General features: G+C 43.4%; 1 protein-coding gene across 2 annotated transcripts in view; it reads right to left on the bottom strand.

Annotated features, from left to right (window-relative positions):
- Window positions 1–23584, bottom strand: part of RPS6KA2 (ribosomal protein S6 kinase A2) — a 473151-nt gene that overhangs the window by 251922 nt on the left and 197645 nt on the right. The gene's annotated exons all lie outside the window — the stretch shown is intronic.

Raw genomic sequence — 23584 nt, 5'->3', positions numbered from 1 at the left:
AACTGTACAGGGGAATAGACATGCTGCATTTCTGTTTTTAGCTCAGAATTTCAGCAGAGCTATAATTACCATATACACTATGGGCCAGATTTGAGAAGAAACAAGCTCTTGTAAAGAGATTCTCCTAAGTGAAGGCTGAAAGACACCAGAAGCCCATTGCTAAAATAGAAGCAGCATCTGAATTTTTCTTTTTTTAAGCTTTTGTCAGTCTGAATTTACAAACATTTTCCCCAAACAGTACTTTCCAGAGACAAGTGATTACCTTGAGGTTTTACACTTAAATAGGACTTGGTACAACTCTTTCAAAAGACAAAGCACCATATAAATGTTGATTATTATATTGGTGTTGGGAGGCAACAATCCTTCTCTTTGCCGTGTTAGAAACATTTACTGTATATACACACAGAACAGAAACCTTGCTGCTTGCACAGTAATTCTGAGTTACTCATTTTACTGGAAGCATGCAGACCCATAGCACTCCCCCTCTAATTTTTAGATTGCCTTTAGAAAACTACCAAATATCAATGTTATTGTGAAACCTAAAGTGTTTCTGTAACAGCCACATGTAGCTTGGGCTACTCGGCTCAATTAAAAAGAGCTCTGAGACAACAGTGACACCACCATTCTGGGAAAAGTTCTTTGAGAACTCCACTGCAACTGATCTTAAAGAGAAACACACACATTTTGAGTTAATTGCTCACTGGGTCTCTGAATGCACCTTCAGGGACTGTCATGATTGACATGGCTTGCTCTGTTGATCTGTTAGGTTTTATGTTTTGTTTTGTTTTTTTGTCCCTTGTCATTATCCAAAACTGTAAAAAAAACAGGAAAAAATAAAAGTCAAGGTAAGATGTCATGGAGTTTTTGGTCTCAACTTACACAATTTTTTTTTTTGACCTGGACTTTTGTAACTTCTTTACCACTATCTCCCTGCAGCTAATCCCAACTCCTATCAATTGCGTAGTTGTGAAAAATCATCTACTTTGCCAGGTGCCTCCTAAAGAAATTCTGCACAACTGCATATGTGCTGAATTCACGCCCCCACCCCAGATTTCTTTTGCTTGCCCACAGAACAATGTCTTTCTGAAGAGAAAGCAAAGGGAAGCTACAAGAGCAGTCAGGCATCCACCCCCAGCAATTTGCTTTGGGTGCCCAAGGAAGCCTGCTGAGAGGTAATTCACTGTGGAGCAGGAGGCAGGACCAGGGGAGACCTGGCTGGTGACTCCAAACCTGGGCAGGGCTCAGCTGCTAGTACCAGCTGTGCTGGGAAGGATAGGATTTCCTCTGCATGGCACCCAGAACTGGGTCAGACTCACCCTGCAAGCTTTTTCCACGACTGCAGGAAGCTCTGCTAACTCCCCCTTTCCACTTCCTGCACCCATCATTCCTCAGCTGCTCCCGCATCTGCAGAGATCTGCTCCCCCATCTGCCCAACCCCTGGAGCACCCAAACCCCCTCAGACGCAGACCCTTCTGCTGAGTCTCACCCCCATCCCAGAGTCCTCCCACCTGTACTCACCAAGCTTTAACCCCACCTACCTAGACCCCGCTCCACCACCATCCTGCAACGTCCCATTGCTGTTGCCCTCACCCACAGTCTGTCCCTCAAAAGCTCATCACCTAATAAATTATTTTGTTAGTCTTTAAAGTGCTACCTGACTGCTTTTTTGTTTTCATAGAATACAGACTAACAGGGCTCCCTCTCTGGGACTCTTTTCAGTATAAGATTGTAAGAATGCTGTTTCAACATGAAGGCTGTGACCAATCTAATATACTGCAATTTGCAGTGATCATTAAAAGACCACTAGATGAATCTGGTCTGAACCCAAAAGAAATATTATCTCTAACTGTCAAGTAGCAGATGTCCTTTCTTTTTGTTCAAAATAAGGTCCCTCACCATCCTCAATAAAAATTTAACATGTCATCATTATCTGTTCCTGCAGTGATGATCTTTTGGAAATGTACTGAAAACACCAGGATAGTAATTATCCCTTGCCAGCAAGGGCCAGAGTGAAATTTGGTTTACATGTTCATGCAAAGGGGTAAGAACGCTCCTTATACCCCTGAAAGGCCTTATTCATTGCAGATCGAGGCATGGGCATAAAAGAGGTCTGTCAACATACTTGTAACTTGCTGCTGGAATAGGTGGTAAGCAAGTGGGTGCAGAAGGGTAGGGAGAGTCAGCATCTTGGCATCACTCCCCCACTTTGATATTTGCAGACCATATAGAGTTTAAGTCTACAAGGAACCACTAGATCATCCAGTCTGGCCTTCCACTCAGTGATGGACCCCTCCTGGCAAGTGAGCCATATCAACATGCTGTAGAGGGAGCTGAAGACCCCAGAAGTTCACTGTCTATTTGACATGTGTGTGTGGGGGGAGATTTCTTCCCAACCCCACATGAGGGCAATCAGTTAAGACCCCGAGCACACACCAGCCATCCAGCACCTGACAGAAAGAATGACTGGTGCCATCTCACAGCCCTGACTCACCCCACCCAGTATCTGCTCTGCACACTTGCCAGCCCCGATTCTTCAGAAGAATGCCAAAAAAACCCTAACCCTGCAAAAGCCCAACAAAAATCCCCACAGCACAAGCCAGGAATCCCTTCGTCCCTCTGGCGCTGGCCAGCTGAAACCCTGAAGCATAAGCTTTAGGAATAGAAATTATAAACTAGAAGAGTCCTGGAGTCGCTCAGTCCTGCACCCAACATCACAAGCAACCCCATCAGACAACCGACTCAATGTTGTCTGTCTCAGAAAACTAAGTAAATTGTTCTCCCCACAACTCCTGTTAGGAGGCCGTTCGCAAACCTCACTTTGCTGATGGTTAGAAACCTTATTCTAATTTCCAGGCAGAATTTGTTCATGGCCAGTTGATAACCATTTGTTCTAGGGACAATATTTCCACTCAAGCCCACACTTCTGACTCCTTACATATTTATAGAATCACCCATTGACTTTTCGCCTTCAACCAGTTCCCTTATTCACCGTAGAGTTACACTAATTCCTATTCACTCTAATTATGATTTTAGTTAGCTGGATTACCTCTTATGGGCAGGACCAAGTTTCCTGAGGTCTCATAAAGTTTGTTTAGAGCCACCATATATATATTAGAAGCATGTGTCTGTCCATCCATGAATCCGCTTGTTCAAGAACTTGTCCTAAGTGGTGAGCACTATGACCTCCATTTTTCATTTGCAGCTTCCTTTTATCGTAACTTAAAACCAAGGTCAGAGTTTGATCATGCCAGGATAAAGGGATTTGGGTGAAATACAACAGTTTCATACCAAATGGAAAGGAAGGAATGTGATGCCAGGAACAGTTATACTCTGACATGACCATGGTACGGTGGGGGGTGGGCAGCAAGTACCACAGAAAGCAATCACTAGCTAGCAGCACCTACCACCCAGGTCTGGCAAAGGGAGCAGCTGCCAGCTGCTGCGTGGCCCACTCTGAGCCAGCGCCCTGGGCCAGGCCCACACAGCCCCTTCTCCGCCCTTAGGAGAAGCTTTCAGTCAGGGTGTGCACCCCACCCCCTGACCCATGGACAAGATGGCAGGAAGAGTGAGCCACTTTTTCCATCCCACAGGAGATACCAGTGGCTACCTGTACCCCTGCTCTGAGCCCTCATCCTCACCCCTGGGCTTCCCCTCCTCCCAAGCCTCTACCTTGACTTGCACCCTATTCGTTGCCCAGAGCCCCTCAACTCTGAGCCCTGACTTCTGCACTCCCACACCCCCTCCTGTCCTGAGCCCCCATATCCTCAAGCCCCTGTCCTGATTCCTGCACCCCCTATATCACCATCCCCCTGTCCTGAAGGGCCCAAGCAATGCTGGGTAAGTCTTCTAGTAGACTTAAGTGGGGGCGGGGGGAAAAGGCAAGGACTCCATGGCTCAGGAAACTGGTGCTAGAACACCATCTCAAGTCACCATTCTTACACTGGAAGATGCGTCCAGCTACCACCTTTCTTCCAACCACCTACCACCTTCTAGATTATTGCTTTAAACATATACCTGGGTAAGGAATGCCTAAGGGTAGTTGCAGTCTCGTTGAGACTGGCCTATAATATGCATAATCTTGCTCTACTTAAGCTAACAATTACATACATGATGATACCATGTCAAATCCTTTACAAGGCAAGAGGATGTAGGAGAGGAAATGCTCCAACTATAACTACTTCACAGATAAAAGTCAAAAGAATTAACATAGGAAAAACAGAAAAAAAATGCATAGCTAATACAAAGTATAGGCAAAGGAAAAAAACTTGTACAAGCCTCATATGTGCGTTTTATGCATCTGAGCCACTGTATTTAATTTAGCTTCAGAAGAACAAGTGAATGAGATGAGGTCTCAGAATAAAAGACCCATAACTTAGAGTTAACCATAGAATATCCAATTTTCCCCAATGACAAAAAGGTACACACCAAGAAAGAAATTAGATTAACTTGGAACATTCTTTGTTCTATTTATAAGTATACCAACAGTCAGCTCAAACTGAAAAATGCATGCACTTAGAAATTCATATCAGTAAATTATTAAATCAGATCCCCTCTGAGTGTTTTTGACTGCCAAAAGAACCTGATGGAAATGAAATCCACCAAATGGCTGTCTTTAAGGCAAGAACAAACAACAGAGATGGGATCAATTGACATATGTCGTGGTAATATTAATTTTTGGTCCCGATTTATGGCTTCTAAACAGAAACAATTGTCGTCGAAACAAAAGTTTAGTAAAAGATAAAACAACTGGATTTTGGTTGTGTGTATCAATGGCAAAACATTTATTTTGACCTGATTGGGTCTGAAACCAAAACATGCACACAAACCCTTTCAAGACTAAAGTCCTGTTGACCCTGAATGCAGGTTGACTTAACAGAGACTGAGGAATAAGCCTCTAGGAATAGACCTTCAACAAGTCTATGCAATGAAAATATCTAAGGTAAAATTGAGGTCCGAAAGCAAATGAAAAGCTGGGCTAAACTGATTGGGCTTTAGAGAGCAATACACAATGTGTACAAATTGATGGCACACTCGTACCATGAATAATACATGCAGTTTTGCTTGCTCTCTCTCAAGAAGTTTACACAAGAAACAGAAAGGCTCCGGAGATGGGCAACAAAATTATTACAGGTCAGAAAGGGCTTCCATATAAAAGACCACATATGACTAGACTACATCAATTTAGAAAGGAGCATGAGAGGGTCATGATAAAGACAGAGTATAATTCCAGTACCCCAACTCTCTATACCCAAAAATCCTAGTTATCTGAAACCATTGTATGTCTCCCAGACAGTACTATATTATTTAAACACCTGCTCATAATTTTGTTACTTAGCTCCTTACAAATTAGCTTGCATTTTTACTGATTAATGCTTTCCGTTTTATTAATGAACAACAATTGAGTTTAGACACTACTTTTATTAAAACACCACGTCAAAATTTTCTTAATTGTATTAAATGTGTTTTTTTTATTCTTTAATCGATGTTAAGCAAGTATCAGCATTATTCCCTTCCCTCCCCATATTTCTGTATCAATGAAACTGCCGTTCATTGTAGCGCTTCTGTTTCTCCAAACAGCCAGTTATCCAAGAAAAGTTTCAGCTTCCTGGATAGCTGGGCCAGGATAAACCCCACCCTGAACCCAAAAATAATTAGGTATGTTCATGGAGAATGGTCCATCAATGTCTATTAAATAGGATGTGCAGGGATGATGCCTCTAAACCCGGTTACTAGAATGTGGAAATGGTGGACAGGGGATGCATTATTTGATGACCTATTCTATTCATTCCCTCTGGGACACCTAACATTGGCCACCATCAGATGGCAGAAGACTGGGCTTCATGGACCTCTGGTGTCGCCCAGTATGACCATTCGTGTGTACAGAAAAGTCAAAGTAAATTATATACTATTTACTCTCTTGTAACCACTTAGTTCATCTTACCATTTAATTCTTTAATTGTTGTGGTTAACCATACGCTGTTTCATATAGTTGCTCATCATGCATTGATTACATAGCTAAGATGAGATGATAGGGCATAAGTAGGAGTGATGAGTGTGTATTAGATATACAAGTAAAGTGCAGCTGTAATACCAGGCCTATAGGGTGAAGCCTGTAAGATTTCATATTAGCTGCACTAGTGTTAGCCGTTGCCCGGGTAATGTGCGGTGAGGTACCAACTATGCCCTTATCATCATCCGAGTTTAAAACTGCGAGAGCACGGAGCTCGTCGCTGCAAGCAGCCAAGACAGGCTGACGGATTCCCCTGGGTCCTAAGCAACCCAGGGTTTTACTGTTAGAGCAGGGAGCTGCTAGCACTCTCACCTATGGCCAGGCTGTAGTAACCAAACGGTTAAAAGTTCTTTTGTTGTGTTGGCTGTGTTGTACTGACAAAAGGATAACAGGGTCAGGCTTAGATCTTAACTGGTTACAAGTTTATTAAGCTACAGTTATAAGCATGTGGTTACAAAAGGCTATTGTCTACTTCGTATATGCTAGCAAAAGTACAGGTGTTAACAAGTTACGTTACAATCCAATACAAAGATCTGTTACCATCTAACACAATGATATCTTGATACAATGACATCTAGTTACAGAGCTCTAATTCTTTAGCTGAGCAGAAAAAAAAACAAACAAACACGGAGACCTAGCATGGGTATATCTTACCCTCTCTGCGTCTCTCGATACCAGCGCAGCCAAGCCGGATCGGTCACTCAATTCCACGGAAAGATGAATACGAGGTTGGGCGTCCCCAGCTGTGGATCTCGGGAGGCAATCACCTGACCCGACCAGCAGGTAGTTGGTGGAGATACACTCAAAGTTAGAGTTCTGCTGGACCCATATTTTATACCCCTTTTGGGTTACGTATTCTCTTTCTTATCTAAGGTGCCAGATCATACTGGTCTGTCTTGTGATGCCAGTTTGTTACAAGGGCAATTCTTACTTAATTTGCACTTGTAAGATAGGAGATAAGCAATTTGAGAGCACAGGACATTCTTTTTGTGTGGGCGGGGACTTCCTCTTCTGGGATGGTATGTGTGTGTGTGCACGCATCAAATTCATCAATGCCAGCTGGGGTGACTTCTTGAGGGTCCCCCCTCCCCTCTTGTTGACAGTTTGGCCTGTTAGCCTTTTATCTGTACTTTCTGCTTCTCAGGGTCATGATAAGCTAGCACATCTGGGCCTCAATGAGGGCATCAAAGACTGTGCTGTCAGCAGCCGTTTCCATGCCCTGTGTGCTCCTCAGTGGCGGGGGGGGGGCAGCGAGCAAGCTGGCTTGTAAGGGGGAGACTGTCTGGCTACAGCTAGGTTTAAGGAAGCTTCACATCAGTGGGTGACCTAAGAATAACTTTATGCCAATAAAACCCCATAATTACGGCATAAGATGTGCCAATAGGCGAGGTTATGGAAAAACAGACTGCAATATATCCATCTAGACTGCAAGGTACCTGATTAAGGAATCATTGAAAGTTCTATTCTGACTGCAGGTTACCATGGGAACATGTATATTAATATTACTAAGATGAAATAAGAATAACCTATGAAAAAAAGTGAGTGCCCCCCAGATTTATGAGGCATGAAAGTAAAGGAAAGGAAAAGGTGGGTTGGCACCCTCATGCAATCACACAAGGGTGAGGTGCACTCAGAAGAAAACAAAAATGATTCAATTTGCAGTAATGCAGGAAGATCCCAATGTAAAACACCATCAGGAAGACCTCATCAGGAACCACCCTACGATCAGATCTGCTGAGAGACCCATCAGACTCTATATTGGGTATGTGGGCATGAATAAAGTATCGGCGGTTACTGTTGCTCACTCAGGCTGAGTAGGCATGGATGCGAGTGTAACTTATAAATGATAATACAAGCTAGTTTTTTTGTATTCATAACCATGCTTGGGGTCTCTATTTGTTCTTTGTGCATCCCTAGCAGTCTCCCAGTCTAAGAGAACCTTAAGGGTAACTTTCAATCCTATTGATTCGAAATTGTGGCCACACAGAACCTAAGCTCATGCACGCGGGAGGACACTACTTTAGAAAAGGCTACATTCTCGTAAAAGGAGAATGAGGAATAGGTGTTCCAGGAACACCCCCCGAGCAGCGTGAAGAATACAATCCTGGCTGGTGATTATGCAATATGTGTTTGCAGCATTATGGTTGCCATGATGACCCTAGGCCATTAGAGAGACAAGGTTGGTGAAGTACTGCTTTTTAACTGAACCACCTTCTTTTGGTGAGAGAAGAGCCTTTGGGCAACACAAAGACCTGAAGAAGCAACTCTTGTCTCTTTCACCAAGAGCAGTCAGTCCAACAGAAGATATTACCTCACACATCTTGTCTCTGGAAAATGATACACGACAATTTCGTCTCATTACCGCTGCCTCTGAATCTTTACAAGATGCAGGGGGCACATATCAATGTGGTGTTTGTTTCCCCTCAGTATGCTATTGTGAGGCATGTTCTTCTTGCTGTGTTCTTAAACAAAAAACCACACCACACTGATGGCTTTGGGTGAGAGCCTCATGACCATTTTTCTAGTTAAACCAGAAGCCTCTCTCCTTTGACCTGCTGCAGTAGCACAAACCCTTGTTCCTGCACAGACCCCCATGGACTGTAAGGGGGCTCTGTGATAGTGAAGAGGTATTCCCACACAGACAAGGCAGGGTTTGCACCACATATCCAATATTGAAGAGGACTGCTGCTGGGTGTGAGTGGCTGGGTTTGAGAGAATGTTTTTTAAAAAGGTGGGAAAATTATGCGCTATTAGATGACTGTATTGGATGGTGACTGCTGCATACTGAGAAGTGGAACACTTGCCACTAGTCATCCCTGCATGACTTATTTCTGCCCCACTCTGAATTGCCGTAACTTCCCAAAGACAGTGTGCTACCTGGTGGATGGTTGAATTCAGGGACTCCAACCCATGATGCATCAGATTTGCTTCAAAACACAAGGAGCTGATTATTCATGAGCACGATGCAATTTTCATATGCAAAATTTTATAGCCCTCACTACTGACAGCATTGTTGAAGGCATTGGGTAATTTTCTGAAAGGTAACTGGCATAAATATGGCCACACCAAAGATGTAGCAACCAATGTTCCTGCTTTGAAGGAACCAGTGTTGCTCAATATGCTCTGTAAGCCCTCAGACTCAGTACCAACATCCTCTTTAATGGATTCTGTCCAACATCATCTAATGCCACATCTTAATGTTTAGCATCCAGGCAAGCTATTTAAATTTTCAGAGTTGCTGAGAACCCGTTGCTATCGGCAAAGTCACCCAAAACTATTTCCACTTCTTTGCAGTTGTGTCTGATTGCATGGTACAGATTACTTCATAATCATTCTTCTGGAAAACACAATGCAAAGCTATCTCCCCCCCCCCCCCCCCCCCGCACCCAAGGGCCCGTGTACTGAGACAACAGTGTTTGAAGCAAATGGCAGAAACTTGCATATACTATTAGATCTTCATGATGCAAACTAGAGGGAACTCTTCCTCCTCTTGTCTTTTGCTCCTTTTTTCCCCCCAGTACAGACTCCAACGTGCTGTACTTCAGCAGTAGTTATACCAGACGTACGTCATCCAAAGACAGTGCTCATGACTATATGATATGGATATGACACTGACAGGGTCTTATTTTAAGCCATGTAATCCCTAGAATATTAATTTTCTCAACCCCTATAAATTTAGAATAAAGCATTCAATCTTACGAAAAAAGACCTGAATCAGGTTGCATTGGGAGTTACCAGCTGAAAACTTATAATCGGAAAATATTCTGAAGATGCATAGGCTGTTCTTATTTATTCAGAGAGAGCTGCGACTAAAGCAGACGTAACCATGGCAGGACAAAGCAAGGGAGTTCGATTTGTCTGTAAATGTAATAAGATATTTTAGTTCTCTCAAAAGGTAGCACTTGATCTTCATGTCTGGACAGCGTCACTCTGGAATCAATGTGGCATTCTCTACTACTGCTTCTGTACCATATGCAGCCTCCCATCCACAGATTCCCTGTAATGGCGTGGCATGCAGCTCTCAAGTGATCCCTTCAGGTCTGGTGTTTCTGCCATCTTTAAATAATCCTAACCTTTGTACTGAGCTATATTCCCAGGGCTTCATCCCTGGAGGCAATAGTTTCTCCATCCATATTTGTAACTGGGACACTATGTAGTTCAGATCCCCTTCTGAGGGTTTATTGCTGTCCATCTGTAGGTTACTTCCATAGTGGCCTGTGGAGAGATCTGGGCCCACCTACAACCTCAGGGCCCAGGCCAAGGACCCTACAAACATTAGCCACACTCTGTAGTCTCTAAACTACTTTGTTTCCTGGACCACTTCCCATATGGCTCTGACATGCATAGAAGCTTCACCCTCACCTCATGACTTTTCTATGTTCAGGCCCAGCAGCCAGCCAGAGTTCTCCGACTCCCCGAGTCCCTGCCAGCACTGAGCTGTCCATGGTGCTTTACTTCTGTCTGGCCATGCAGGAGCAACATCTGTACTCCTCTGACTCCAGCAAGGGAGCTGCCGCTAGTCTGCGCTGAAGCTTTTAATACTGGCCTGCAAACCTCTGACTGGCTAGCCCCTTGCAGCTTCCCTGTCATTGGCTGCTTCCTACACAGTCTCTCTGGGCTGCTTAGAGGACTTAATTCCACTGCTTCTTTCCTGGGACAATTGTGATAGGACCCTGAGGCCTCTAGTAGGGGCATCTGGACCTAGTCCACCCCATCACACTGTCCATTAATAAATGATAGCATAATTGTCCATATCAGCATCAGCTTGCATGCATTATTTTTTTTAGCTGGGAGGGTAGTTTAACAGCTTGTACTGAAAACTCCCCAGGGAGGCCAGTACTAGTTACGGCTTTTACTCTTGTCACAGGGCCTTGCATTTGGCAAAACTGCTTCCCAGCTTCTACCTGAATTTTCCTTAGGCTCAACTAGGAGATTTTCTTCCACCACCCCACACTTCAGCCTCTGTCCCAGCATGCTCTATGAAGACTGACAGACAATGCAAAATTTTGTTCACTTGATTTTGGGGGGGGAAAAAAAAAATCAATAGCATTGGACACTATTTTCTCATACCAGGGTGGAATTATACTTTGCTGACATGGATGCTATTGAGCATCTGACTCACCAGTACCCTGAGCACACAAATGTTCCTGAATATCCACTTGATTCTGAGCAGCTACTGTACAAGGATTTGGGGTGGGGGGGTTCTCTTTTGCAGGGGAGGGATGCTTGTTTCACATCTACTAGCTTTGGTTACCAAAACAAAAGTACTGAGGAAACCGGCAATGCCACAAAGGAATGTACGTACTAGCAAACCAACAGTATCTCAACCCCTTTTGGTATGCCTGACAGGAAGGCACTATACCTGACAGGGTGACTGGCATGTGGCTCTGGAACCCCTCACCCCTAACTTTAATTTTTTAGTAAAAGGGGAACACCACCACCAAATAGCCATTACCAGCAGAGCAAACAGTCACTGCGAGCTCTAGGGCAAGGTGGAAGGGGGGCCCGGTTCCAGATGGGGTTGAGTCAAGGGTAGTCAGCCCTTTGCACCACCCCACCCAGACTGTGGCACTGTCCCCACCCCACAGCCACATGAGGGGTGGAGCCATGTTTTTGTAGTGTTTCAAAGGGGTCTGGGGCAACTGCCTCCTTCCCTTCCCCCTCCCCACCCCGCACACCATTGGCAGGCCTGGCCATTACACTTGCTTTCTTGACAGGATCATGAGAGATGGAGTGAATATTACTCCTTCAGCTGTCAGCAGAGAGCAGTGCACAACATGGGGCTTGATTTCTTTCCCTAGCACAGCTGTCATATTGTGCCGCTCCACAAAGGAAGCCCTCCTGCAAGCTACATTGACACCCAAAATTCCAGACAACATGCAGTATTCAGGAAAAGAGAATGCAATGCTGAAGAGAAAAATGGGAGCAAAAAACAGGTTTGCTTGCCCTGAACAAATCCTGCATTTCAGAGAGAGCTGTTCAGAGTGCATATTAGCAATACAATCCCCTCCCCACCCTGCCCCAATATTTCAGACTTCAGAAAACAATTGTTTTGGTCCCATTCTAGAGCTGGGAAAGGTTCCCGGTGGTTCTTATATTGCCTGAAACAGCTGATCTCACCTTAAGACAGATGAACTAAAACCCATTTTAAACTCACCATCAGTTCCTTTTACTTAGAAATATGAAAAACAGGGCATCTCTGCACTTCATAACACCATAAAGAAACAGGAAGCAGTAAATACCACAAACACAAGGAATGGGATAACAAATGTGTCTCAGGGTTCCAATGAGATGAGGCACAGTTCAGTAAGTTTTCATTGCTACCATGACATTATCAGAACTCCTTGCTATGTGTACAACATCATAGTTACAGTTTGTGCTGTTGTCTCCTTGGCGGCAGTGGTGTGTGTACAGATGGCACTGTATGGATTAGGGAGTAGCAGCCCTTATCTGGCAGGCACTTACAAGACCCATGAATGAATAATGGAGCCCCCCTTCCCTAGACACTGATGTAGGAGGAATGGGGATAGCCTTTAGGGCTAAATGAAGACATTTACAGTAAGGTTGGGTGGACACCAAAACATTCATGATGGCACAAGGTCAAGGCAAAGCTATGTGAATGCCATCTATTGAAGTTTAGGTCTTTCCTGTTAACAGAACCTGAACGTATTATAATTTTGGTGAGTTCACAATTTTATGTTATCCTTTCTCATAACCTTATACAAGCCCAGCTGCATAAATGGCCTTTCCCTCTGAAATGCTGCATGACCCATTTCACTGAAATCATCCATCCGTGGACTGTGCAAAGGCTTCTATTTGTGAACTTATTGATGTCCGCTTATGAAATGAATGAGTGCCTCAAACACCCAGGGGATTTCAACATATGGTGTATGTCTACCTAGTCATCCAACAAGTTGGTGAAATTGGTTGTAAGACGCTTAGAGCAGAATGTGCAATAACCAGATGTCTGATTAATCCAGTGCTACATAATAGGCAGAGAACTGACAACTCCTCATATTAAGCCACTGATAGCCTTTGACGTTTTTTATATAATTAAGTACATTCTTTCAAATTCCAGTCTAACATCACAATTCCATTTGCAGCATCACTAGATTTAGCAACGTAACACTGACTACACTTTGTTTTACACACAAGCATAGGAAACAAGACTCAATTTCTCATATGTGCAATATCTAATTAGTGCTTTGTGTTTTCAGTTTGTCATCAACTAGCAATAACAATATGCAATTAGTTCTGTGGTAAACTTCCAACCCTTATAACGTTTAATGTATGTTTTGAATACTTCTAAGCATATGTTGGAGGATGTAATTAAACATTTTGACTTCTGCTGCTTTTATAGCTCAACATATAAAATGGATGCTCCTGATCAAGAAGTTAGAGCCCAGAACGTATGAAGAGAACCATATGATTTAAATGTTACACCACTTAGCCCTGGGGTTCTTAAAATGAGGGGTTGGGATTCTTCAGGAGTCACAAGGTTATTAAATGGGCGGGGTGAGAAGTCATGAGCTGTCAGCCTCCACTCCATGGCCCACTTTGCCTCCAGCATTTATAATGGAGTTAAATATAAACAAGTATTTTTTTTCTTTAAAGGGGGGTGGTGCACTCAGAGGGTTGTTATGTGAAAGGGATCGCCAGTACAAAAGTTTAAGAACCACTTACCTTATCTAAGGGCAGGTCTAAAACTAGAGGGCCAAGTTGAATTAAGTTATGTAACTCCAGCTGCCTCAATAGCTTAGCTGGAGTAAGTGGAACATAGTTCAACTTACCAAGGTATCCCCACACCAGGGATGATGGGGTCCAAGAAAAGAAACTTATGTCAACTTCCTCTACCCCTCACGATCCCATGGAGTACTAGGGTCAACAGAAGCATGAGCAATGGTTGATATAGCATGTCCCTATTAGGTTTGCTAAATTGAATTCTGGGGGGGGATCAGCCCCTGAAGCATCGATCCAAATGTAAACAGGCCCTAAGAGAGTACAACATTACAACACACATCTAAAAATTCCTTACACTGTCAATAACCTGCACTTTGAAATCTCTGTTGAAGAATCAGTGGAGGGTGCCTTGGAAGCTACCTTATTTAACAAGCTGTCAATACATGCTACATTCAGAATATAGGTATTCTGAGATTAGAAAGCACTTTACAAATAATGGACAACTGAGCCAAAATTCAACCACTGAAACATGACTCTTACAGTACAAGAATACTTGCAGGTAATCTGTACAAGAATGCAGTACAAGAATACTTGCAGGTAATCTGATTTTTTTTCTTCATGTTTAACATGCAATCTCATTGTTTATTTATGGAAGATGTATCTCCCGGGAAGCTGGGAATGTTATTTCTTTTTTCCAGAGATATGCCACAGAAAACAGCCATATCTCAGACACATAAGACAATTTGCATAACCTACTTCATAGCGATCACTTCAGCTGAATCCAAGAAAATGTCTGTACAAGAACAATTCCAGTATCAAGGGAATTCCTACAGAAATTCAAATTATAACCACATTAATGTCTCAGGAATCAAACAATACCTAGCTTCCAGCTCCTTTTACTCTCTGGGCCCAGGAGCAACTACCCTCCTCAACACCCTGATCAGTGCACCTGGTCTCATCTGCTACAGCCAACTAAATCATGCAAAACAATATTAAGTGGGAGCTGTGCTGGAACCATACTTGAACATAGCATTCAAGCACAGCTCCTTTTCCAGTTCTATCAGGGCAGAGCAATATGGCTTAGGTAGGATTCACAGAAGCTGCAAACATACTGCAGCCATACAGCTTCACAAACAACAGGCACTCCAAGCCCTAACACAGGGGCCTCCGCTATGACGACAGCTGGTAAGAAGCAGCTCCATAGACCACAAAAACCCTGGTTTCCGTTCCCATTCTCCCAACCTCTTGGAAACCAGCTAATGGGGAAGGAGTAGCCCACAATATTTAAAGAGAGTTAAGGTGTTAAGAACTGTCTTCCCTCAGATTCCATTTCCACCTACATTCTTCTTGGTCTCCCCTCTTTCTACTCTGATCCCACCTCACCTGCACCACCACACCCCTACTGTGCAGTACCAAGGGTCCAGGCATGTCGAGAGCAATGGTTGATTAAAAGTAGCAAACTTCAAACAAAGCAGCAGCGTTCTCTCCTTCCGACTCCTGCTACATAGGGCACCTCTTTGCTTAAGCACTACAGTGGCACAGCTGGGCCACCGGCCTATTTCACCATAGATGCTACCTGTGCTGACAGAAGGGATTCTCTTGCTGGCATAGATAATCTACCTCCCTGTAAGGTGGTAGCTCCATCAAAGGAAGAATTCTTCTGTCAACCTAGAATGGGCTACATGTGGGCGTGGACTGAACTATATTGCTCAGGAGTGTGGATTTTTTTATACCCTTTGTCAACACAGTGAAACCAATCTAGTGCACACTGCACCCAGGGACTAGCAGCAGGACACTTTACACCGGGTTAGGGTGGTGCACAGGAGCCAGCAGCCACCAGAGGCAGCACAGACCTGACTCTCCCCTTGTGGCAGGAGAACAGATACGCCCCAGGAGGTGGTTGGAACCCTGGAGCTGAACTGCCAGGGTGCTTGCACTGTCCCTGCGGAGACAGTGCTAGTTCAATGGAAGAATTCTTCTTTTGACCGGGCTGCCACATCTCAGGGAGGTGATTGCTGTCGCCAATGGGCGAATACCTCCCATCAGCATAGGTATTGTCTACACTGAAGAGGTACAGTGGCACAGATGTGCTATTGTAGCTTTTGAAACAAGTCCAGAGTTGGGACCACAAGCCCGACAAGGGAAGCATTTATAGCCCTGAACGCAACCCCTCTGATTTCACATAATGGAATTTGTCTCACGTGCTGTAGCAGCTCCCAGGTCATTTTCACATTAGATCTAAAACATTTTCTAATCCCTATAACAGAAATGGCAAACATGTAAGATATAACATTAAATGTATAGCCAAGCACTAAACTGCCATTCATTGCTCTGAAAGCTGTTGCCTGACAAAGAGATACAGATTAATCAGTGTAACCAAGCAATCCTATTTTCTGCATTGGTGAAAACACGGTTTTACTTTTACAGTACAGTACTTTGAATATATATTGATTAATCTCAGGCTAGCATTACTATGTATAGCTAAATTAATAACGCTCTCCAAACACAGCTGTGTTAGGCCCATAATTTACTGATTAGCAGCCTACAGAGATAAACGTTACGAAATGTCTCTACAGCAAAAACAAGTGTGTTGCTCTCACAGCAGTTCCCTGCTTCATAAAAGTTCTATTGTAAAATAGAACTCAGGGCAGTTTCTCTAATGAAATACGGTGGGCTGGGAGGGTTCCAACAAAACAGCTATTTGGCGTAGCTAAACCAGCAGTTCTCAAACTGCGGGTCATGACGACAAAGTGGGCGATGACAATGATCCCATGTTAATGGGACTTGCCAGTGCTGGCTTAGACTGGCCACCATACTTCTTGTCATCCTTACTTTCAGAACAGCGCACACACAATGATTTGTGATGTGATACATGTTTACCGCAGGATGGTCACACACTTTTTACTTACTGTATTTCCTCATACTTCATATGTGTGTTTGTACCACTGGCTTCTAGACTTTCACTCCCAAACCTTCTCTCCCTGGAAGGCACTAGGGAGAGTTATCTGATGCTTTGAGCTCACCTATTGTTTTCTATTTAGATCGGAGGACTTCATTGTAGGTTTTTAGATGTTCACCATTTATCAAAAAACCATTTTTCTGCAATTATAGCATTGGAAGCAACAAAGAAGTCCTTAAAGAGACACAGGTTGCAAACCCCTGAGTTAGACTGATTTAACTACTCTGCATAGGGGTATGAATTTTTTGACATCCCCGAGTAACGTAGCTGGGCTGATCTAATGTTTTACTGCACACCTGGTCGGACTATGCTCTTTTCCATGTTGCTAATGGTCAATAGCTCCAACGTTCCCCACCATTCCTCACTTTCTCATGCTGAGAAGAGACCTCATTGCCAGAAAGCCTTTTACAGATTCATAGCTTCATTAGTGCTGTGAATTAGCCTTCATCTCTTTCATGCCTCAGGATTAAAAAGGGATGTTTTATTTCTCAGGTGGATTTAATTATATGGTGTGATCCATACAGGCGTTTGTTATGCACATTCCAGAGCAAAATACTTAACAGGCACGTAACTCTGCTGAGCAGTGGTAAGAAAACATGGGGAGATACAGATATTTAAGCTTTTAGAAGAAATAGTTTAAAAAAAGATAAAAAGCCCAATCTCACCATGCACATTGGATGTTTGACTTGTAACCATTTCCCATTTCTCTTTCAACTCCCTTTTGTAAGCATGCCTTAATAATCTCTCACATGCTAAAACACGGGGGAGGCCAGGGGAGAGAAAGGGAAATAACAGGGTTTTCTACTGTATCAGATGGAGTACATAAGAAAAAAGCAATTGCTCAGGAGCAATTAACCTTGTTCTCTGAATGTATTCATTACGAAGAGCTTCATGGTGAGGTGGGTTACTCCCAACAGCTGGGGGACAACGTTTGAGCTGAACATTCCATGGAGCTTGCTATCAGAGTGCTTTGATCTTTCATGCTCAGAGAGTCTAAGTATCTTGCCCAAGATCTCACGGGGTACCTGTGGCAAACCAGGGACTTTAACTCAGGTCTCAAGTCTGAGGCTCGTACTCCAACCACTGGACCATCCTTCCTCTCAGCCCTCCAGGAGCAGGTGAGACAGCGGAGGTGCAGGGAGAGGTTTCAAAGTACAGTGAAGGACAGCATGGCTCTGCTGAAACAATACATTCAGAGAAGAAGGATTACAGTTGGTAAGGGTGTTCTCTGTCTGTTTGATGATGCTCACAGGATAGTCTCCTCTCTCCTCTCCCTTTGCTAAGGGGAGATGGCAACTCCTACCACTTCTAAACATATGAATTCCTCTCTCAGACCCTGAACTTAAGGCAGAAACCTGGCATATCCCTGCAGTTGTGGGCTCCGCAGAACTTTATGTGAGCATAATTAAGACATTTGTGTATGTATGGTTGCAGGTTAGGGTAATCTGATTTTTAAAGAGAGACCGATTTTTCACATTGTGTCTCATCATAGCATCACTACAGTTCACTGCTAAAGTTCTTTGAGTGCCTCAACTGTGCAGTTCTGAACATGTCCACATTTATTTTAAGTGTAATATTAGCCCTGCATTTCGTAAGGCTTGGTTTGGGGCTAAGCACTCACCATTTTGGGAATGCTTATGCCCTTTGAATTACTGATACAGATGGAGGGAAATAAAGAGGAGCACTTTCCCTTTGGGAAACTCGCCACCTCTCCTGTACTACAGCCTTTTCTTTCCACAGGAGCAAGCCACAGCAAGAGGGAAAGGCTCTTGCTAAGAGAAAGCACCAGGCAAAGCTTTCAACCGTGGGTAAAGCCTGTTCCTCCCCACCCACCCTCCAATGCCCCCACTCTGCCAGAGCATTTCACTGACACATGTAAGTGCACATTATAGAGTGGAGGCAGCCTGCTCTTTACATATGCATTGCATGTGTAACCCACACACTTAGGTGTGCTTCACTGTCCCACGTTGAAGCACCTACACCACTTACACAGAGTGGGGCTCGGTCTACACGAGGGAGTTAAGTTGATTACAGATATGCAATTCCAGCTATGCAATTGCATAGCTAGAATCAACTTATCTGCGATCGACTTACCTGGCCATCTACACCAAGGCAGGTCGATGGGACAAATTCTCCCACCTGACCTCCCTTACTCCTTGCGAAATTGAATGGTACAGGGGTCACCTACCAACCCCAGATAATCTGATTGTGGGTGTGATTAGGCATGTGAAATTGAACTCTTGAAGAGTGACCCTGACCAGGTCCATCTTCCCCGTAGTATAGACATACCCCGAGTCTCCTCTAAAGCCTTAGCTGAGAGGCAGCTGACATTTAACTCAAACTGTAGATACTCTTGCATTAAGCTCCCAAGGTCCTAGGATCAAGTCCTCCTGTGGACATTTGTGTGTTACGCCCTGGGCAGATGTAGCCTTAGAAAAAGTACAGGTGAGAACAACTTTTATATTATTTCTCAGTGTATATTCTTTGATTACAGTCAGAGAAGTCCTTAGCTCACTGTATTGTGCTCCAGCTCTGCAGTGTTCCCAATTTTCACAATTCAGCAGGTTATGAAATATGCTGTACTGGATAAATGCAATTCAGCAAGTGTACCAAGGCACACAATATGTAAGTGTCACCATATACAGCCAGCCACTATGCAGTTATCCCTGAGCTAGAAATTATGGTTGGTATTTTTTTTTAAAATGGATTTGTGATAAGCAATTAGAAGGCAGGATAAGCACTTGAGTGACTTAACATAGTCCCCAAGGTTACGTTGGGTTTGCCATCAAGATCATACTCTCACGACTTCCAATTCTCTATCCAGCCTCCTTCACTGGCCAGTAACTAGTATATTAGAAAGGGGGGAAAAAAACCCATAAACCTAGCCATTGGTATGATATCTTTGGGTGGGGCAGGGCTGTATGTCTCACTGAAGCTTACATGCAGTACTTTATACCCTGAAACTTAAATTTATCATTGTTTTGTTGTGTATAACTAAAAGTTCTCTCAAAGTTACTCTGCCCTGCATTAATTCCAGCCATAATATATGACTTTCTATGACCTCCTGTGATAGAGCTGTATTATATTATCTTAAGGTATTATTTTCCTTCAGTAGGTTCAAGTGTAGCGTCCTTTAATTTTCATGAGACTCTGATTTTATATGATTAGACAGGTTACAAAGGTACTATTTGTACTTTGAACTATTGGACGTGTTGTTTGTGATTCTGAAGAGATCATTTAAGTCCTTTTATCTCTTCTTTTTTCCATGAGGAATAATCTTGGCTTTAAAATCTTTTAAGTAAATGCTGTCATACTTTAAACCAATTTCATTCCCCTTCCCTGGGGTTTTTCATTTTCCACTGTAGAGCTCCCTCACAGTGGCTACATCTACACTAGCCAAAAACTTTGAAATGGCCATTTTGAAGTTTACTAATGAAGCGCTGAAATACATATTCAGCATCTCATTAGCATGCGGACGGCTGCGGTACTTCAAAATTGATGCGGCTCGCCGCCACGTGGTGACGAGCCGCGTCAATTTTGAAGTGCTGTGGCCGTCCACATGCTAATGAGATGCTGAATATGTATTTCAACGCTTCATTAGTAAACTTCAAAATGGCCATTTCAAAGTTTTTGGCTAGTGTAGACACGGCCAATGACTTACATGAGACAATATACCTCTGATCAAGATTTACTGTTCTTCCCTGTACCATCATAACTGTTGTTTGTACCTCATTTTATACACTCTCTAAGCGTTCTATTTACTTGTTTAACCACTGCTGTGCACTGGGCAGTCACCTCCAATGAGCTATTCGTGGATCCCCAAAACTACTACTTAGAGGATCTCTCAAGTTCCCATAAGCATATGAGAAGACTGGAAACGGTACTCTAACGTGATGCACTGCAACACACACACACACACACACACACACACACATTGGCCTGTCTGTACCCTTTACCAAGCATATCACTTCTGGTGTCCAGCATTCTCTTCTTCCAGTAACTTAACTGGGAGTTAAGGTTTTACATGAAGCACTCCCAGTCGAGCTGGATCAGGCCTTTTTTGCTTAACCACAACAAGCATGCATTCCTCCAATTCACAGTACTCCTCCACTTCTGTTTTCATTGCCTCTACAATCTCCAAATCAACAGGTACACAATGCATTATTTTTATAGCTGTCACTCTGACTGGAGGTTAATATGCTTTCAAAAGATTTTGAATAGCTTTGAAACAATTGGTTAAGGTTAATGTGTGTTGTATAGTTGACATCAAGCTATTAGCTCAAATTTGCATCTTACAAATTGTGTGTGAAAAATACATATTTATTTTTCCTCTAGTCTCTTCATCTCCCCTGTTAACCTCGGTACATCTAGGAAGAAAAGAAATGAAACCACTCTATACCTTGGTCTACACTAGGGAGTTAAGTCAATTGCAGATATGCAATTCTAGCTCCCCAACTGCATAGCTAGAATTGACTTATCTGCAATTGACTTACCTGGCCAACTATACAGAGGGAGATCAACAGGAGAAACTTTTCCCTTAACCTCTCTTACTCCTCATAATATTGAGGAGTACAGGGATTGACAGTGAACCCCACACAGTTTTGTTTTGCACATCTCTACCAGGCACAAAAAAAATGAACTCCGAAATATCAACCATAACCTGGTTGATTTTCCCAGTAGTACAGACATACCCTATATTTTTTTCTAATTCTACAATTATATCTTCAAATGTTTGTTTATCATAATGTAAACAAAACTGATTTGCCTTTATTCATTTTCCCTTGTTTCCTCTGAAGACCATTACACTTTATACTTACCTTTGTGGCTGGAAATTTATATCCCACTCAGTCTTATGGGCACACTTCCAGAATTCACAGAAACATAACGGCAACCTTGTGCATATCTATTTGCATACAAACACCTCCACACTTTAGATGTTAAAAAAAAAAGTCTACTTATGGAAAAACTGCCTTTTTTTGGTAAGGAAAACCCACAAACACCTCTTCTGTAATACTGAAAAATAAGTACATAAGATGAAAAACTAAGAGTGCAACTCACACAGATACAAAGTATAGCCTGTTATTGTTCAGACAACCTTGTAACAGAGAAACTTATTACAGCTGATGCACAGATGGCCTGGAATTGATTTGATAGTTTTGATATTTTCATACCAAGCTCTTATCTTCTTACAAGGAATGAAGCCTTCCATTTAATTAAAAGCAAAGCTACTTTTCTAAAGGACCTGAACAGCAAACATTGAAGCATAAAAATTGAGTTTTGTCTGGTATTTCTTCCTGATTTAGAGCTCCGAACTTCATTCCATTTTAATGCCTTCCTTCAGAGGCACTCAAAGCACTAATGACAATACCCTATAATAGGGTGGTATTCTTGCCATTTTATAGGAGAAAGTGGCAAAGAAAGCAAGCTAAAAGCATTGCTCAAGGTTTCCCAGTGGTTTGCCGCAGATCTAGGACCAGAACTCAGTATCTGACTCCCAGTGTATAGTCATAATAGTTGGCTTAGCCCCTAAGGCTGCGTCAACACTATGATAAATTTGATAAGTAATAAATTCAAATACTTAACCTCAATACATTGAATTTGAAAAAGATGTCATCAAGGCTTCTTGAAATTCAACCCACCTTCTCTCTGTGTCCCTATTGCCCCGTGCAAGTTCAACAGTGTGAGCACTGCATTGTGGGTATCTACCCTACAGTGCCTTAGCCCTGGTTGCTTGTGGGTGTTTCATGCTGGAATCCCAGAATTCCAAGCACTGTCCCCGAATTCACTGCATCACTAACTGCACGAAAAAAAGAACTGGAAAATTGTGCCATTTCCTGCTGCAGCATTCCAGTGCAAGCATGGATCCACGAATGTTCCTACTCATAGCACAGATTGTTTCAGCAAACACAGCAGCTGTCACTCCATTTGTCCCTCAGTTCCAAAGCTCAATGATACTGGACTACCCTACTGGTGCTGCTGACGACGACGAGGATGGTGGTTTGGAACAGCAATTGTCCCCGCTGCAGCCCAAGAACTCAGAACTGGTGGCTCCCATGGCTGCATTGCTGACAGTGGAGCGGCGGTTTTGGATGCAAGAGACCAGCTCACATTGGTGGGACCACATCATTTTGTCGTCATCCTAGGATGACCAGTAGTGGGTGCAGACCTTTTGCATGCGCAAGCCCACCTTTATGGAACTTGGTGATGTGCTGGTGCCTGCCCTGAAGTGCAGCAACAGCAACATGAGACCGGCTTTAATGGTTCAGAAGCGAATGGCAATTGCACTGTGGAGTTTGCAACCCCTGACAGTTACTGCTCAGTGGCAAAATCAGTTCGGGGTGGGCAGATCTACAGTGGGGTTCGTGGTGATGGAGGTGGGTCCATGCAATCAGTCAGCATCTTCTCAGGAAGACTGTGACCCTGGGAGATGTACAGGACATAGCGGATGGCTTTGCTGCCCAAGGCTTTCTTAACTATGGTGGGGCAATAGATGGCACATACATCCCCATCATGGCCCTGGCCCACCTGGCCTTGGAGTATATTAATTGGAAGGGGTACTTCTCCATGGTCATGCAGGGGTTGGTAGATCACTTCAGTCCTTTTACCAACATCAGCATTGGCTGGTCAGGGAAGGTTCACAACGTGTGTATATTCCAAAATTCAGGACTGCACCAAAAGGTCCCAGATAGGACTTTTTCTCCCTGATCAGAAAAATCAACATTGGGAACATGGAGATGCCCATTGTTACATTGGGTGAACCTGCTTACCTGCCTGATGAAACCCTACACAGGAGCCCTGGACCCCAGCAAGGAAAACTTTAATCACTGACTAAGCGGGTACAGAATGATCATGGAAGTTGCCTTTGAACATCTGAAAGTGAGGTTCAGATGTTAAATGACCCGTTTGGATGTTTCTGATGCTAATGTACCCACCTT

Source organism: Carettochelys insculpta, chromosome 3 (assembly GCF_033958435.1).
Source record: "Carettochelys insculpta isolate YL-2023 chromosome 3, ASM3395843v1, whole genome shotgun sequence".
Classification (NCBI taxonomy): domain Eukaryota; kingdom Metazoa; phylum Chordata; order Testudines; family Carettochelyidae; genus Carettochelys; species Carettochelys insculpta.
Note: the sequence above shows the minus strand (reverse complement) of the source record. Positions and strands in the feature narration are given on the sequence as shown.